Source organism: Nycticebus coucang, chromosome 7 (genome assembly GCF_027406575.1).
Source record: "Nycticebus coucang isolate mNycCou1 chromosome 7, mNycCou1.pri, whole genome shotgun sequence".
Taxonomy (NCBI): Eukaryota; Metazoa; Chordata; class Mammalia; order Primates; family Lorisidae; genus Nycticebus; species Nycticebus coucang.
In genome coordinates, this window is record NC_069786.1 from 99,898,518 (window position 1) to 99,915,678 (window position 17,161).

At 39.7% G+C, this 17,161-nt stretch overlaps 1 protein-coding gene and 1 non-coding gene across 3 annotated transcripts in view; both read left to right on the forward strand.

Annotated features, from left to right (window-relative positions):
- The window catches only part of BMPR2 (bone morphogenetic protein receptor type 2), a 196,985-nt gene that overhangs the window by 94,713 nt on the left and 85,111 nt on the right, over positions 1 to 17,161 (forward strand). The gene's annotated exons all lie outside the window — the stretch shown is intronic.
- On the forward strand, positions 15,832 to 15,938 carry LOC128590941 (U6 spliceosomal RNA). Its single transcript, XR_008381401.1, has one exon. It is a non-coding gene; the product is annotated as a U6 spliceosomal RNA (small nuclear RNA).

Sequence of the window (17,161 nt, forward strand, 5' to 3'; positions counted from 1 at the left end):
AATGTTTGTATATCCGTAAATGATTTGATTTCTCCGTCAATTTTGAAGCTTAGCTTAGCAGGGTACAGAAATCTGGGCTGAAAATTGTTCTGTTTAAGTAGATTAAAGGTAGATGACCATTGTCTTCTTGCTTGGAAAGTTTCATTAGAGAAGTCTGCGGTAACTCTGATGGATTTGCCCCTGTAGGTCAACTGGCGCTTACTCCTGGCAGCTTGCAGGATCTTTTCTTTTGTCTTGACTTTGGACAGGTTCATCACAATGTGTCTTGGAGAAGCTCGGTTAGAGTTGAGGCGACCTGGGGTCCGATATCCCTCTGAAAGCAGTGTGTCAGAATCTTTGGTGATGTTTGGGAAATTTTCTTTTATAATATTCTCTAGTATGGCTTCCATTCCTCTGGGGCATTCTTCTTCCCCTTCTGGAATTCCTATAACTCGTATGTTGGAACGCTTCATAAAGTTCCATAATTCTGACAGTGAACATTCTGCTTTCTCTCTCTTCTTTTCTGCCTCTTTTACTGTCTGAGTTATCTCAAGAACTTTGTCTTCTACCTCTGAAATTCTTTCTTCTGCATGGTCTAACCTGTTGCTGATACTTTCCATTGTATCTTTAAGTTCCCTAATTGACTGTTTCAGTTCCTTCAGGTCTGCTATATCCTTTTTATATTCTTCATATCGTTCATCTCTTATTTGATTCTGTTTTTGGATTTCCTTTTGGTTATTTTCCACTTTATTAGCAGTTTCCTTCATTGTTTCCATCATTTCTTTCATTGTTTTCAACATGTGTATTCTAAATTCCCTTTCTGTCATTTCTAACATTTCTATACTGGTGGAATCATCTGCAGTAGCTACCTCATGGTCCCTTGGTGGGGTTGTTCTAGACTGGTTCTTCATGTTGCCTGGAGTTTTCTGCTGATTCTTCCTCATGAGTGATTTCTTTTATCTGTTTCCTTGCCCTAATTTTCCTTTCACTTCCTCTTGCTCTTTAAGTTCTTGTGCCTGTGGACTAAGGGTTACAGGACCAGAAGGGTGAGAAGGTTGAAGAGCAAAAAAAGGGGATGAAAGAAAGGAGGACCGAGTGATAAGAAAAAAAGAAAGATAGAGAAAGGAGAGGGGGTGGGTATAAGGAATATTGACAAAAAGAAGAGAGGCACAGAAAGAGGGAGACAGGGCAATATAGGTGTACAGTAGGGTACTTTGACACAACCTTAAAAAACCCCACCTTCTGGGGGTGCCCAGTTGCGTGGTTCCCTTGAGGTCAGCAGCTCTTTGATAACCTGATCAGACACAGTACCCCACCTCCACCAAGTAGAGAGGAAAGACAAAAATGCTATAAATCAAACCAAAAGAAGCAAACAGAAAACTTTACGGGGATAAAATTGGGTGAAAAATCAAATTATATCGGTAGAAACACTAGCAAAAATGAAGTTGAAGTTATTAAAAAAGGCTGCAATGGGAAATTATAATTAAACTAGGAAAATTGAGAAAGAAAAAGGGATCTGTGTGGAAAAGATTGAAATTAAAAAAACAAAAGAACATCAGCAACGTCAAAATAAACAAACAAAAAAAAACAACCAAACCAAAAAAAGAAGAAGAAAAAAATACACAACCAAAAACAAAGCAGTTTGTATATGTTATTGAATATTATCTGGGCAACACGTGGTCTTCTGGGATATGAGATGTTAGTCACAGTTCTGATACGACTGGAGGCTGCTGATTTCTCAAACCCCAGCAGGTAGACACCCTAAATCTCTCTTCAGCCTACTTAAAAGGCACTTTGAACTTGTAAACTTGCTGAGCAGAAGCTTTCCCAGCTTTCTCGCTGGAATCGCTGCTGATGTGGCTATCCACTTACTCAGTGTGCCAAAACCGGTCTCACTCTGCCCCTGAGGGTTAGGGCTGCAAGGCGGCTCAAACCCCACCCTTAGGCTACTTGGTTGCTGGGTTACCAGCTCCCACCCGTTTCTAGCTCTGCCACCCTGAGGGCGGAGCTTGCCGGGGCAGATCACTGACAATGGATCCGTGTGACCCACCGCCAAACACTATTAGCTCCGTCTGGCTCAGCGGCTCAGACTGGGGCCCTAGACAACAGCCAAAGTTCTCCGCACTCCCGCTCAGGCCTTCCCCAAGGCAGTTCAACTCAGTGCCATGCTGTCTTGAGCACTATGGCTTTGTAGTACAGACTAAAATCTGGTATGCTGATGCCCCCAGCTTTATTTTTGTTACTAAGAACTGCCTTTGCTATACGAGGTTTTTTCCGGTTCCATACAAAATGCAGAATCATTTTTTCCAAATCTTGAAAGTACGATGTTGGTATTTTGATAGGAATGGCATTGAATAGGTAGATTGCTTTGGGAAGTATAGACATTTTAACAATGTTGATTCTTCCCATCCATGAGCATGGTATGTTCTTCCATTTATTAATATCCTCTGCTATTTCCTTTCTGAGGATTTCATAGTTCTCTTTATAGAGGTCCTTCACCTCCTTTGTTAGGTATACTCCTAGGTATTTCATTTTCTTTGAAACTATGGTGAAGGGAGTTGTGTCCTTAATTAGCTTCTCATCTTGACTGTTAATTGGTGTACACAAAGGCTACTGACTTGTGGACATTGATTTTATATCCTGAAACATTACTGTATTTTTTGATGACTTCTAGGAGTCTTGTGATTGAGTCTTTGGGGTTCTCTAAGTATAAGATCATGTCGTCAGCAAAGAGGGAGAGTTTGACCTCCTCTGCTCCCATTCGGATTCCCTTTATTTCCTTGTCTTGCCTAATTGTATTGGCTAGAACTTCCAGCACTACGTTGAATAGTAAAGGTGACAGAGGACAACCTGGTCTGGTTCCAGTTCTAAGAGGAAAAGCTTTCAGTTTTACTCCATTCAGTAAAATATTGGCTGTGGGTTTGTCATAGATAGCTTCAATCAGTTTTAGAAATGTGCCACCTATGCCTATACTCTTCAGTGTTCTAATTAGAAAAGGATGCTGGATTTTATCAAATGCTTTTTCTGCATCTATTGAGAGGATCATGTGATCTTTATTTTTGCCTCTGTTAATATGGTGGATAACGTTTATAGACTTGCGTATGTTAAACCAGCCTTGCATCCCTGGGATGAAGCCTACTTGATCATGATGAATGACTTTTTTGATGATAAGCTGTAATCTGTTGGCTAGGATTTTGTTGAGAATTTTTGCGTCTATATTCATGAGTGAGATTGGTCTGAAATTCTCCTTTTTGTTTGGGTCTTTTCCTGGTTTTGGTATCAGGGTGATGTTTGCTTCATAGAATGTGTTGGGGAAGATTCCTTCTTCCTCAATTTTTTGGAATAATTTCTGCAGTACAGGAGTAAGCTCTTCCTTGAAGGTTTGATAGAATTCTGGAGTGAAGCCATCTGGACCAGGGCATTTTTTGGTTGGAAACTTTTTTATTGTTTCTTTGATCTCAGTGCTTGAAATTGGTCTGTTCAGGAGCTCTATTTCTTCCTGGCTGAGTCTAGGGAGAGGGAGTGATTCCAAATATTGATCCATTTCTTTCACATTGTCAAATTTCTGGGCATAGAGTTTCTGGTAGTATTCAGAGATGATCTCTTGTATCTCTGTGGGATCAGTTGTTATTTCCCCTTTATCATTTCTGATTGAGGTTACTAGAGATTTTACTTTTCTATTACTCATTAGTCTGGCCAATGGTTTGTCTATTTTATTTATTTTTTCAAAAAACCAACTTCTTGTTTCATTAATTTTCTGAATGATTCTTTTGTTTTCAATTTCATTGATCTCTGATTTGATTTTGGATATTTCTTTTCTTCTACTGAGTTTAGGCTTAGATTGTTCTTGTTTTTCCAATTCCATAAGATCTCTTGTGAGATTGTTGATGTGCTCTCTTTCTGTTTTTCGAATGTAGGCATCTAAAGCGATGAATTTTCCTCTCAAAACTGCTTTTGCAGTATCCCACAGGTTTTGGTAGCTTGTGTCTTCATTGTTGTTATGCTCAAGGAAGTGAATGATTTCCTGTTTTATTTCTTCCTGCACCCATCTGTTATTCAACAGAAGATTGTTTAATTTCCATGCCTTTGGGTGGAGTCGAGCATTTTTGTTAGAGTTGAGTTCCACCTTTAGTGCCTTATGGTCTGAGAAGATACAAGGTAAAATTTCAATTCTTTTGATTCTGTTGATATTTGTTTTGTGTCCCAGGATATGATCAATTTTGGAGAATGTTCCATGGGGTGATGAGAAGAATGTATATTCTTTATCTTTGGGGTGGAGTGTTCTATATGCGTCTATCAAGCACAGTTGTTCTAGGGTCTCATTTAAATCTCTTATATCCTTGTTTAATTTCTGTTTAGAGGATCTGTCCAGCTCTGTAAGAGGAGTGTTAAGGTCCCCTGTTATTATGGTATTATCAGATATCATATCAGTAAGGTCTGTTTCAAGAATCTGGGAGCATTTAAATTGGGTGCATAGATATTTAGAATTGAAATGTCTTCTTGTTGTATTTTTCCCTTGACCAATATAAAGTGACCATCTTTGTCTTTTTTGACTTTAGTTGCTTTAAATCCACATGTATCTGAAAATAAGATTGCAACTCCTCTTTTCTTCTGAATTCCATTTGCCTGAAAAATTGTCTTCCAACCCTTGACTCGGAGTTTTAATTCGTCTTTTGAAGCCAGGTGTGTTTCTTGCAGACAGCAAATGGATGGCTTGTGTTTTTTAATCCAGTCAACCAGTCTATGTCTCTTCAGTGGGGAATTCAAGCCACTAACATTTATTGAGATAATTGATAAGTGTGGTAGTATTCTATTCATCTTATTTTGTGAGAGCCCATTGCTTAGTTTTTTGTTTTGTTTTTTTTTTTTTTTTTGGCCGGGGCTGGGTTTGAACCCGCCACCTCCGGCATATGGGACCGGCGCCCTACTCCTTGAGCCACAGGCGCCGACCCCTCCATTGCTTAGTTTTATCTTTTGCATCAGTGTGGAGGTTAGGTTCTGCCCTTTAATTTCTGAGTTCTTACTTTGCTGCTGATCCATTGTGGTGGTCAGTGTGCAGAACAGGTTGAAGTATTTCCTGTAGAGCTGGTCTTGTTGTGGCGAATTTCCTCAATGTTTGTATATCCGTAAATGATTTGATTTCTCCGTCAATTTTGAAGCTTAGCTTAGCAGGGTACAGAATTCTGGGCTGGAAATTGTTCTGTTTAAGTAGATTAAAGGTAGATGACCATTGTCTTCTTGCTTGGAAAGTTTCATTAGAGAAGTCTGCGGTCACTCTGATGGATTTGCCCCTGTAGGTCAACTGGCGCTTACTCCTGGCAGCTTGCAGAATCTTTTCTTTTGTCTTGAGTTTGGACAGGTTCATCACAATGTGTCTTGGAGAAGCTCGGTTAGAGTTGAGGTGACCTGGGGTCCGATAGCCCTCTGAAAGCAGTGTGTCAGAATCTTTGGTGATATTTGGGAAATTTTCTTTTATAATATTCTCTAGTATGGCTTCCATTCCTCTGGGGCATTCTTCTTCCCCTTCTGGAATTCCTATAACTCGTATGTTGGAACGCTTCATAAAGTCCCATAATTCTGACAGTGAACGTTCTGCTTTCTCTCTCTTCTTTTCTGCCTCTTTTACTATCTGAGTTATCTCAAAAACTTTGTCTTCTACCTCTGAAATTCTTTCTTCTGCATGGTCTAACCTGTTGCTGATACTTTGCATTGCATCTTTAAGTTCCCTGATTGACTGTTTCATTTCCTTCAGCTCTGCTATTTCCTTTTTATATTCTTCATATCGTTCATCTCTTATTTGATTCTGTTTTTGAATTTCCTTTTGGTTAATTTCCACTTTATTAGCAGTTTCCTTCATTGTTTCCGTCATTTCTTTCATTGTTTTCAACATGTGTATTCTAAATTCCCTTTCTGTCATTGCTAACATTTCTGTAGAGGTGGAATCCTCTGCAGTAGCTACCTCATGGTCCCTTGGCGGGGTTGTTCTGGACTGTTTCTTCATGTTGCCTGGAGTTTTCTGCTGATTCTTCCTCATGAGTGATTTCTTTTATCTGTTTCCTTGCCCTAATTTTCCTTTCACTTCCTCTTGCTCTTTAAGTTCTCGTGCCTGTGGACTAAGGGTTACAGGACCAGAGGGGTGAGAAGGTTGAAGAGCAAAAAAGGGATGAAAGAAAGGAGGACTGAGTGATAAGAAAAATAGAGAAAGGAGAGGGGGTGGGTAAAAGGAATATTCACAAAAAGAAGAGAGGCACAGAAAGAGGGAGACAGAGCAATAGAGGTGTCCAGTAGGGTACTTTGATACAACCTTAAGAAAAAAACCACCTTCTGGGGGTGCCCAGTTGGGTGGTTCTCTTGAGATCAGCAGCTCTTTGCTAACCTGATCAGACACAGTACCCCACCTCCACCAAGTAGAGAGGAAAGACAAAAATGCTATAAATCAAACCAAAACAAGCAAACAGAAAACTTTACTGGATAAAATTGGGTGGAAAAACCAAATATTAGAGGCAGAAACACTAACAAAAATGAAATTCTAATTATTGAAATAGGCAGCAATGGGAAATTATAATTAAACTAGAAAAATTGAGAACGAAAAAGGATCTGTATGGAAAAGGTTGAACTTAGAAAACAAAACAATAATCAACAACATCAAAATAAACAAAAAAAATAACCAAACCAAAAAAAAAAAAAAGAAACATAACCAAAAACAAAGCAGTATGTATATGTTATTGAATATTGTCTGGGCAACACGTGGTCTTCTGGGGTATGAGATGTTAATCACAGTTCTGATACGACTGGAGGCTACTAGTTTCTCAAACCCCAGCAGGTAGACACCCTAAATCTCTCTTCAGCCCACTTAAAAGGCACTTTGAACTTGTTCACTTGCTGAGCAGAAGCTTTCCCAGGGAAGTGCTTGTCGCTGGAATCACTGCTGAAGTGGCTATCCACTTACCCTGTGTGCCAAAACTAGTCTCCCTCTGCCCCCGAGGATTAGGGCTGCAAGGCGGCTCAGACCCCGCCCTTAGGCTACTTGGTCTCTGGGTTACCAGTTCCCACCCAATTCTAGCTTTGCGACCCTTAGTGTGGAGCTTGCCGGGGCAGATCGCTCACAATGGCTGCCTGTGACCCAAAGCCAAACACTATTAGCTCCGTCTGGCTCAGCGGCTCAGACTGGGGCCCTAGACAAAGGCCACAGTTCTCTGCACTGCCGCTCAGGCTCTCCCCAAGGCAGTTCAACTGAGTGCCAAGTCCAAAGACACCAAAACAGTTCACAGGTAAGGCCTTTCTGGTTTGCAGACTTGCTGCTACTGAACTTACAGTTGCGGGCGGGTTTAGACAGGTTGAACACACGCGACCACTTGTCGGTTTTCCACTGTTTTAGTCCTCCTCTTGGGGTCCAGAAATCTCTCGCTGACTCCCTGTATCCTCTCAGGGGTGATGATAGGCAGATCCCACCAGCCAGAGATGCCTGGAGTCCTATCTCCCCAGACTCACGGTGCCCAGATGCAAGGAAGCTGTTACTCGGCTGCCATCTTCTATCTGCTGTATTATTTTCATGGTGGATTTTTTTGCATAATTTTTATTTGAAAATTAAAGGAATATTGCTAATTACTTGTTTCAGATCTCATCACAGAGGACACTGTGATTGTTTCTATATGTATAGCATTTATCAAAGCCCTTTCATGTATCTGTGCTAGTCATGATGAATCTGAGTTTGGAAATTGCATGTTGGCTGGGCCCGGTGACTCACACCTGTAATCCTAGCACTTGGGAGGCATAGGTGAGTCCACAGGTTTGAGACCAGCCTGAGCTAGAGTGAGACCTTGTCTGGAAAAATAGCCGGGCATTGTGGTGGGCCCCTGTAGTCCCAGCTACTTGGGAGGCTAAGGCAAGAGAATCACTTGAGCCCAAGAGTTGGAGGTTGCTGTGAGCTGTGATGCCATGGCACTCTGGGGGCAACAAAGTAAGACTCTGTCTCAAAAAAAAAAGGAAATTGCATGTTAATATTCATACAGTATACATAGCTTCACATGCAGGTATCTCTTTCTTTCTTTTTGTTTTTTTTTTGAGAAAGAGTCTCACTTTGCCATCCTTGGTAGAGTACCATGGTGTCATAGCTCACAGCAACCTCAAACTCTTGGGCTCAAGAGATCCTCTTGCCTCAGTCTCCTGAGTAGCTGGGACTACATAAAGGCAACTCCTTCAATGCTTGGCTATGTTTAGAGACAGAATCTGTCTCTGTCTCTAGAGCTCTTCGAACTACTGAGTTCAAGCAATCCACCTGCCTTGGCCTCCCAAAGTGGAGGATTATAGGCTTGAGCCACTGCACCTGGCACTGAACTTTTCTTTTCAATAATTGTAAATGTATAAGGTGACTATTATTCTTTTCTCTCCTTCCTCCCTCCTTCCCTCTCTTCCCTTTCTTCCTTCCAGGTTTTTAGAGGGAAATCTGTACACTAGTGCTTGTCAAATTGCCCTGTTTTCAAAATAGGTTTATCATCTATCTCTCTATTGAGAATAGACACTATTATTAGGATTTGATCCAAAATAATGAATGAGATTAAACCTCATGTAATAAGATTTTAAGCTAGAACAATAGCCTTATATATATTAACATTTGAATTTTGCATATTGTAGCTGACACGTCCTGTTTTAGTTATGCATTGCTTCAGATAATGGTTGTGTTCACTGCTTCATCCCCAGTATCTGACACAATTTTGCCACAAAAAAGCATTCTATAATTATTTAGGTTTTTTTGTTGTTTGTTTTTTTGAGACAGAGTTTGAGACTCAGTTGCCCTTGGTAGAGTGCTGTGATGTCATAGCTCACAGCAAACTCAAATTCTTGGGCTCAGGTGATTCTCTTGCCTCAGCCTCCCGAGTAGCTGGGACTACAGGTGCCCGCTACCGACACCCAGCTATTTTTAGATATGGAGTCTAACTCATGCTCAGGCTAGTCTCAAACTCCTGAGCTCAGGCAGTCCACCTGCTTTGGCCTCCCAAAGTGCTAGGATTTATAGGCGTGAGCCACCACGCCTGGCCTTGTAATTATCTGTTGAATGAACTTTGAACCCATGCCAATTGTCTTATACATACTTTGAAATCTTGCACAGCATCTAACACAGTACCATGTACATACTGACCGTTGAGTCAGTGCTTCTTTTTGTTGTTTTTGTTGCAGTTTTTGGCCAGGGCTGGGTTTGAACCCACCACCTCTGGTATATGGGGCTTGCACCCTACTTCTTGAACCATAGGCACCGCCTGATTCAGTACTTCTTTATAAATACATGCTCACTATATATATGTATTGTACTAAGACATCCATTTCAAAATGTATCATGTAGAGATATGATTTTAGAATAGCAGAGAATTTTTGAACAACGTAATAAAATTCTCTGATATAAGTCTCCCGTGTATTATATCAAATTTGTATTAGATGATATAAGATGAAATACATAGCATCGAGAATTATGAAAAATAATAATAAATCCAATTTAAAATAGTGGGTGGTGGTGGAGAAATCCCCTAAATGAAAAGGTAAATTTAACCTATGAAAAGTGTATTACAGGGATAGATTATGGGCAATTGCATGGAGATAGTCCATAAGAGCATTTTCTACATGGGGCTGCTCTTTTTGAAATCCTATGTATGATTCAATATACGTTGACATGAACATTTCTTATGAAATATTTTTTCCATTTTCTATACTATGCTCTTATATTGTTTTGGGAACATGCAAATCTATTCCACATGTCATCATCTACAGACCACAGATTTGGTGGAAATAATACTGGTGACCAAACAGTAATGCCATCTTCTTATCCTACTGTGCATCTGATTATTTTTAATAATGAGTAACTTTTCTATGAGTAACTTTCCTGGCTTCTGTAGGCAACTGTGGCTTTTATTCACTAAAAGTTTCAGTAATTTCATTAGCTGGAAAGAATGCCAGTGTAGACAAATGCATGTTTTAATTAATTAATTTTAATTCTATTTTATTTTTTTGAGACAGAGTCTCACTCCGTAGCCCTAGGTAGAGTACTTGTGGCATCTTCGTAGCTCCCAGCAACCTCAAACTCCTGCGTTCAAGCGATCCTGTTGCTTCACCCTCTTGAGTAGCTGGGACTACAAGCATGCACCATCATGCCCAGCTAGTGTTTTCTATTTTTAGTAGAGATGAGGTCTCACTCTTGCTCAAGTTCGTCTCAAACTGCTGAGCTCAAGCAATTCATCCGCCTTGGCCTCCCAGAATGCTAGAATTACAGGCATGAGCCACCATGCCTAGCCAATAATACATTTTTAAACTGACATTTTCATGGTTGCCATATTATGTGCCTAATCTCCTTATCTGAATTTTCCATCAAATGCATTAGGCTGAATGGAAAAAACAAACTATTGGTAACAGTTTGAAATTCACTTTTAGAAGGCATGATTACACCTAATTCAAACTTATCTTTATGATTTAGGGTATTAAATTGAAATCCGTTTTAGTATACAAAGTCACCAAATTTCAAATGAGTATTTATAAAATACTTTACTTTTTGTAGTTGTTAATATATTACTAAACAGATAAGTTCTAGAATTTGGGGGTCCAACAGGAGAATGACTTATATGTAGCTGATAAAAAACAGTGAGAACAACTCTGAAAATGCCATTCATTAGCCAAAGTGAGGCATGCACAGTTTTTTGTATGTTAGATTTAGTGGTAAATATAAATGTATCTTCTTGTATAGTGAAATCCCTAAACAACCAAGGATAACTATCATTTAGTATGTTTTGCAATGCTGAAAGAACCTCTATATCAGCAATTGTCTTTGGTTGAGAAAGTCACTGAGCTTGTTGAAAAAAAATTGGGGTGGGGGGAGACAGGGTCTTACTCTGTCATCCAGGCTAGCATGCAATGGGATCCTCAGTAGCTCATTGTGATCTCAAACTGCTGGGCTCCAGTGATCTTCCTGCCTCAGCCTCCCAAATAGCAAGGACTACAGGCAGCCTTGGGGCTAATTTTTCTACTCTGTAGAGCTGGGGTCTTGATGCCTCTCAGGCTGGTCTCAAACTCCTGGCCTTAAGTCAGTGGTTCTCAACCTGTGGGTTGCAACCCACAGGAACTGTATTAAAGGGTCGTGGCATTAGGAAGGTTGAGAATCACTGCCTTAAGTGATCTTCCAGCTTTGGCCTCCTAAAGTGCTAGGATTACGGGCATGAGCCATTATGCCCAGCCTGAATTCTTTTTATTCTCTGACAAAGGGCATGGTTCTATGTGTGAAGGGGCAGAATTTGCACACCATTGAGTAATGTGGCAGGGAGATTTCTTATATTTTTTACCTGTATTTTTACTTCTCTGATCATTAAAACATTTGTTATACTTCTATTTGGTAAGTAGTTATGACCTACAAATTTAATAAGTATTATTCATTTATTTTGAAAGGTTATTGGTTGGCTGTTGAAATTAAGCAATTTTCTGTTTTCATAGTAGCATTAATAATTAGGCCAATAAGCCTGGAGTTATGATGTCCAAGGCTGCAGAAAAAAAGTCTGCACCAGCTCTCACAGAGAGATCAATTTACCTTCTGTATATGTTCTCTCTGGGCCCCTAGCAGATTGGATGGTGCCTGCTAATATTGAGGGCAGACATTCCCCACTCAGACTCAACATACTAATGTTCTCTGGAAACAGACACACCCAAAATAATGCTTTACCAGATTTCTAGGTATTCTTTAATTCAGTCAAGTTGACCCTTAGAATTAAGTCAGATCCACGCCTTGTCAACTTGGCACCCATATGGATCTCCAACCTTTTTTTTTTGAGACAAGAATCTCAAGCTGTCACCTTGGGTAGAGTGCCGTGCTGTCACAGCTCACAGTAACCTCAAACTCTTGGGCTCAAGTGATTCTCAAGGTGCAATCATGCCTTAAATGTTATTTGTTAAAATCAATCTGACCAAAAAAATAAATGGGCCCAGCACCTGTAGCTCAGCGACTAGGGGGCTAGCCGCATATATTAGGGCTGGCAGGTTCGAACCCGGCCTGGGCCTACCAAACAACAGTGACAACTACAACAAAAAAATAGCCGGGCATTGTGGTGGGCACCTGTAATGCCAGCTACTTGGGAGGCTGAGACAAGAGAATTGCTTAAGCCCAAGAGTTTGAGGTTGCTGTGAGCTGTAACGCCAGGGCACTCTACCGAGGTGACAAAAAAAAAAAAAAAAGCACTGGGAGAACTGGTTAGCCACGTGTAGAAGACTGAAACTGGACCCGAACCTCTCAACCACTGAGAAATACTGACTCTCACTTCATTAAAGATTCAAATTTAAGACACAAAGGTAGAGCGCAGTGGCTCATACCTGTAATCCTAGCACTTTGGGAGGGTGAGGTGGATGGATTGCCCTGAGCGCACAGGTTCGAGATCAGCCTGAGGAAGAGCAAGACCCTGGCTCTAAAAATAGCTGGGCATTATGGTGGGCACTGTAGTCCCTGCTACTTGGGAGGGTGAGGCAAGCTCACGAGTTTGAGGTTGCTGTGAGCTATGATGCCGGAGCACTCTACCAAGGGCAACTAAGTGAGCCTCTGCCTCAACAATAAATAAATAAATTAATTAATTAATTAAAGACATGAAATAATAAAAATTCTAGAAGAAAGTATGGGAAATAGTCTTTATAGTAACAGCCTAGGGAAAGATTTTATGAAGAAGACCCTGTGACAATTGCAGCAACACCAAAAATAAATGGGACATGATCAAGCTAAAAAGCTTCTGCACAGCTAATGGTACAACAACTAAAGCTAACAGCTTTTAGAATGAGAGAAAATATTTGTATCCTATGAATCTGGCAAAGGGCTGATAATTAGAATCTACAGAGAACTCAAATTAATCACTAAGAAAAGAGCAAACAATCTCACTTATAAGTGGGCAAGAGATATGAACAGAATCTTCTCTAAAGAAGACAGGCAAATGGCCAAGAAACCTGAAAAAATGCTCATTGTCCCTATCATCAGAGAAATCCAAATCAAAACCACCCTGAGATAATACCTAACCCCAATGAGAATAGCTCTCATTACAAAGTCCCAAACCTGCAGTTGCTGGCATGAATATGGAGAGTAAGGAACACTTTTTACACTGCTGGTGGGATTGCAAACTAATACAGCCTCTATGGAAAGAAGTGTGCAGAATCCTTAAAGAGCTAAAAGTAAACCTTCCATTGATCCCACAATCCCATTACTAGGTATCTACCCAGAAGAAAGAAAATCATTTTACTCTGAGGACATTTGCATTAGAATGTTCATTGCAGCTCAGTTCACAATCACCAACATACAGAATCAACCCAAGTACCCATGAACCCATGAATGAATTAATAAACTGTGGTATATGTATGCCCTGGAATACTATTCTGCCATAAAAAGATGGAGACTTGACATCTTTTGTATTAACCTGGATGGAGTTGAAGAGCATTCTTCTTAGTAAAGTACCATAGAATGGAAAAGCAAGTATACAATGTATACAATACTAATATGAAACCAATAGATAAACAACTATACACTCATTTGAAAGAAAAACTCAATTAAATTCAAGGGGGGGATGGGAGAGGAGGATCAGGGAAGAGGAGAGGAAGGAGGGGGATTGGTAAACTCTCATCCAGTGTGCACAATGTAGGGGTATAGAGCTCACTCCCTGGATTGGATGAAGGGCTCAGCTAAAACTTGAACTTTAGAAACAAACTGAAACAACGTAACTTAAGCATTTGAACCCTCATATTAATCTGAAATTTAAAAAAATAAAAGGGAACAATATGGACTCACAGCCGATAAAGGATCAGGGGAGACTACAATAGGCTAATATTATGAAGACTCAGCCAGGAGTACAATCAGGAATAGAAGCCATACTCCGTGTGATGCTTTCCAGCTATTTATTGATAATAAAACTGTGAATGTAATTATCAAGTTTACAAACCAGAAACTGTATCTAGTCAAAGAGTTATGTAAGGATGTATTCATCCAAAATTCTTACAATTTAATGAAAGAAGAAATACTAGGATTAATTAGAATTCTTCTAAATTGTGATGTGTACTGGCAGAATAAAGGGGATATCCAAAATTTTTTCAGTGAGAATTTTCCAGTAGTTTACTGTGCTATATTTTCAAAATAAGAATGCAGCTCCTATTGAAATATCTACGTTTTAATGATGCTGCAACACATGAAGCTGACAGGCAGTATGATAAATTTGCTCAAGTGTAAGAGCTTTGGAATGTTGTAAATAATCTCTCCTTTTATACTATCAATGAGGAATTAGTGTCTTTCCATGGCTGTTGTCCATTCAGACTTTACATACCAACTAAACCTGGAAAGTATGGACTTGGCATTGAATTGTTTGTGTGATTCTTCAACAAACGACTCTTTAGTGGTAGAGCTATATACAAGGAAATAAGAGAATCTTCTGAGACATTACAATAGTGGCTCTGAGATTGTAAAAGGACTGGTTCAGAACTGTCATTTGGATCAGTACAGAAGAAATATTACCATGGACCAAAAGTTTACCTCCATTATCCTGGCTTTCAACTTGCTTCAAAAGAATATAACCACAGTTAGTACTGTTCACAGGAATAAAAGAGATTTGACTCTAGAACTCAAGCCAGCATCAATGAAAGCTCTCCATCTGATAGAGTAACATTTGCCTTCTCTCCCTAGGTGACATTAGTTATGTTCTAAATATAGAAAAGGTAGTTCACTATGAAGGTGATGGGTAACAAGCCTGATGTAATCTTTTAAAAAGCTGCTACATGGCTCAGCGCCTGTGGCTCAAGCGGCTAAGGCGCCAGCCACATACACCTGAGCTGGCGGGTACAAATTCAGTCCAGGCCCAGCAAACAACAGTGACAGCTGTGACCAAAAAATAGCCGGGCATTGTGGCAGGCGCCTGTAGTCCCAGCTACTTGGGAGACTGAGGGAGGAGAATCGCTTGAGCCCAGGAGTTGGAGGTTGCTGTGAGCTGTGAAGCCACGGCACTCTACCCAGGGCGACATCTTGAAGCTCTGTCTCAAAAAAAAAAAAGCTACTAGAGCAGGGGTGTGCATGAGAACATATTCCTGTCCAGTGCGGGCCCCTGACAATTTTCTTCAACATCATTGACATTGTAGCATACAATTTGTATGTGATTTTTTAGGAAATAAATAAATAACCACTGGTCACAACTTCATTCAAAGAAACAATAGGGAAGAAAATTCTTTTCGAAAGATTTGGTACAACAGCTCTGTGAAGAAAACATAAGAAGGTATGCCCCAAATGAGCACAGTCTCCACAAAAATCATACAGTGGCAATGAATCTTTGTAGACGTGAGTGCAATCAAGGACAAAGTGTAGTGACAAGAGGAATAGTTCATACCAAACCAAAAGGAAGAGTTATGAGACAAGCAGTGAAAAGCTTACTAAACAAAGGTTGCTGCTAACTTTGTTCCCATGGGAGAGACTGGAAATGTATGAAGGCATACAGTGAATGGAGCAAATACATTTGTCCCAGCCACACATCAAAAGAAGACAATATAGGCTCAGCACCTGTAGCTCAGCAACTAGGGCGCCAACCACATACACCACTGCTAGCGGGTATTTAACAGCCCAGGCCTGCTAAACAACAATGACAACTACAACAACAACAGAAATAGCCAGGCTTTGTGGCGGGTGCCTGTAGTCCCAGCTACTTGGGAGGCTGAGGCAAGAGAATCGCTTAAGCCCAAGAGTTTGAGGTTGCTGTGAGCTGTGACACCACAGCACTCTACCAAGGGTGACGTAGTAAGACTCTGTCTCAAAAAAAACAAAATTTAGATTTCAATCAAGTTATATAATAATGACTCTAAAAATTCTACTTTTCAGTGCTCGCTTCGGCAGCACATATCCTAAAATTGGAACAAGACAGAGAAGATTAGCATGGCCCCTGCACAAGGATGACATGCAAATTTGTGAAGTGTTCCATGTTTTTAACTTTTCAAATAAGAAAAAAAATTCTACTTTTCAACTGTAAAAGAAATCTAGGAAAAACAAAAATTTCTATTTTATATCTATTCTTTTACAAGAATGTATCCTTTTCTTTTTAAATTAAATAAGGTGTTTATTTATGATCTGCCTACTTTCAGGAACATTTAGATCCTACTCATTAACTCAGTATTCAGTCCAAAATTCTAGTTAAAATGGATAACCGAAGAAGAAGAGGGGTAAAACTAGGATATCTTGGGAAAACTAGAGATGCTAAATTTATAATTTTTCCTAATCTTTCTAATAATCAAGACAAAAGGGAAAAAGAGTAGGTTATGTATCTTCAATGTCTGGTTAGGTAACTTGAGTCAAGAAATGGGATGGGACAGGGAAAAAGAAGCATGCCTATAGATAAATGTCTTTTCAGATTTACATCACAAATTTTTTGCTTATAGTTTGAATTCTAAGTATGAATCTTTGTGTTGTATGTAATTTTTGCTGCATGTATGTAGAAATATGTTTAATTTAATCATTACAATTAATTTGGTAAAATCTGTAAATTAGGACATAACCTAAGGGAATATTGTTGTTAAATGTGGAAGACAATCTAATAAATATGATTAAGCTTATAATTTTTTTTTTTTTTTTTTTTGTAGAGACAGAGTCTCACTGTACCGCCCTCAGGTAGAGTGCCGTGGTGTCACACAGCTCACAGCAACCTCTAACTCTTGGGCTTACGCGATTCTCTTGCCTCAGCAGCTGGGACTACAGGCGCCCGCCACAATGCCCGGCTATTTTTTTGTTGTAGTTTGGCCGGGGCTGGGTTTGAACTCGTCACCCTCGGCATATGGGGCCAGCGCCCTACTCACTGAGCCACAGGCGCCGCCCAATTAAGCTATAATTAAGGAAATTTGAATGTATACATATGGTAAAAATATGATAAAGTCATAATTAGGCTAATATTCTGTAATTAGTTTTTGTAAATAGATGGTAATTTTTTTTTGCCATTCAGTTGATATTAGTAAATGTCTTCTAGAGGACTGCTTACAGTGGTTTTTTTTGTTTTGTTTTAGTGTAATGTAGCCTGATGTCCAATTGATGTGTTTTTAAAATGTACAAATCAAATCACATTTATTTCTCATTAATTATTGTCTGTGATTTAGTTTCTCTAATCCAAACTGTTTCAGGGCTAGAACTCTGTATTACTTGTGGACTACCCTATTTCCTAGC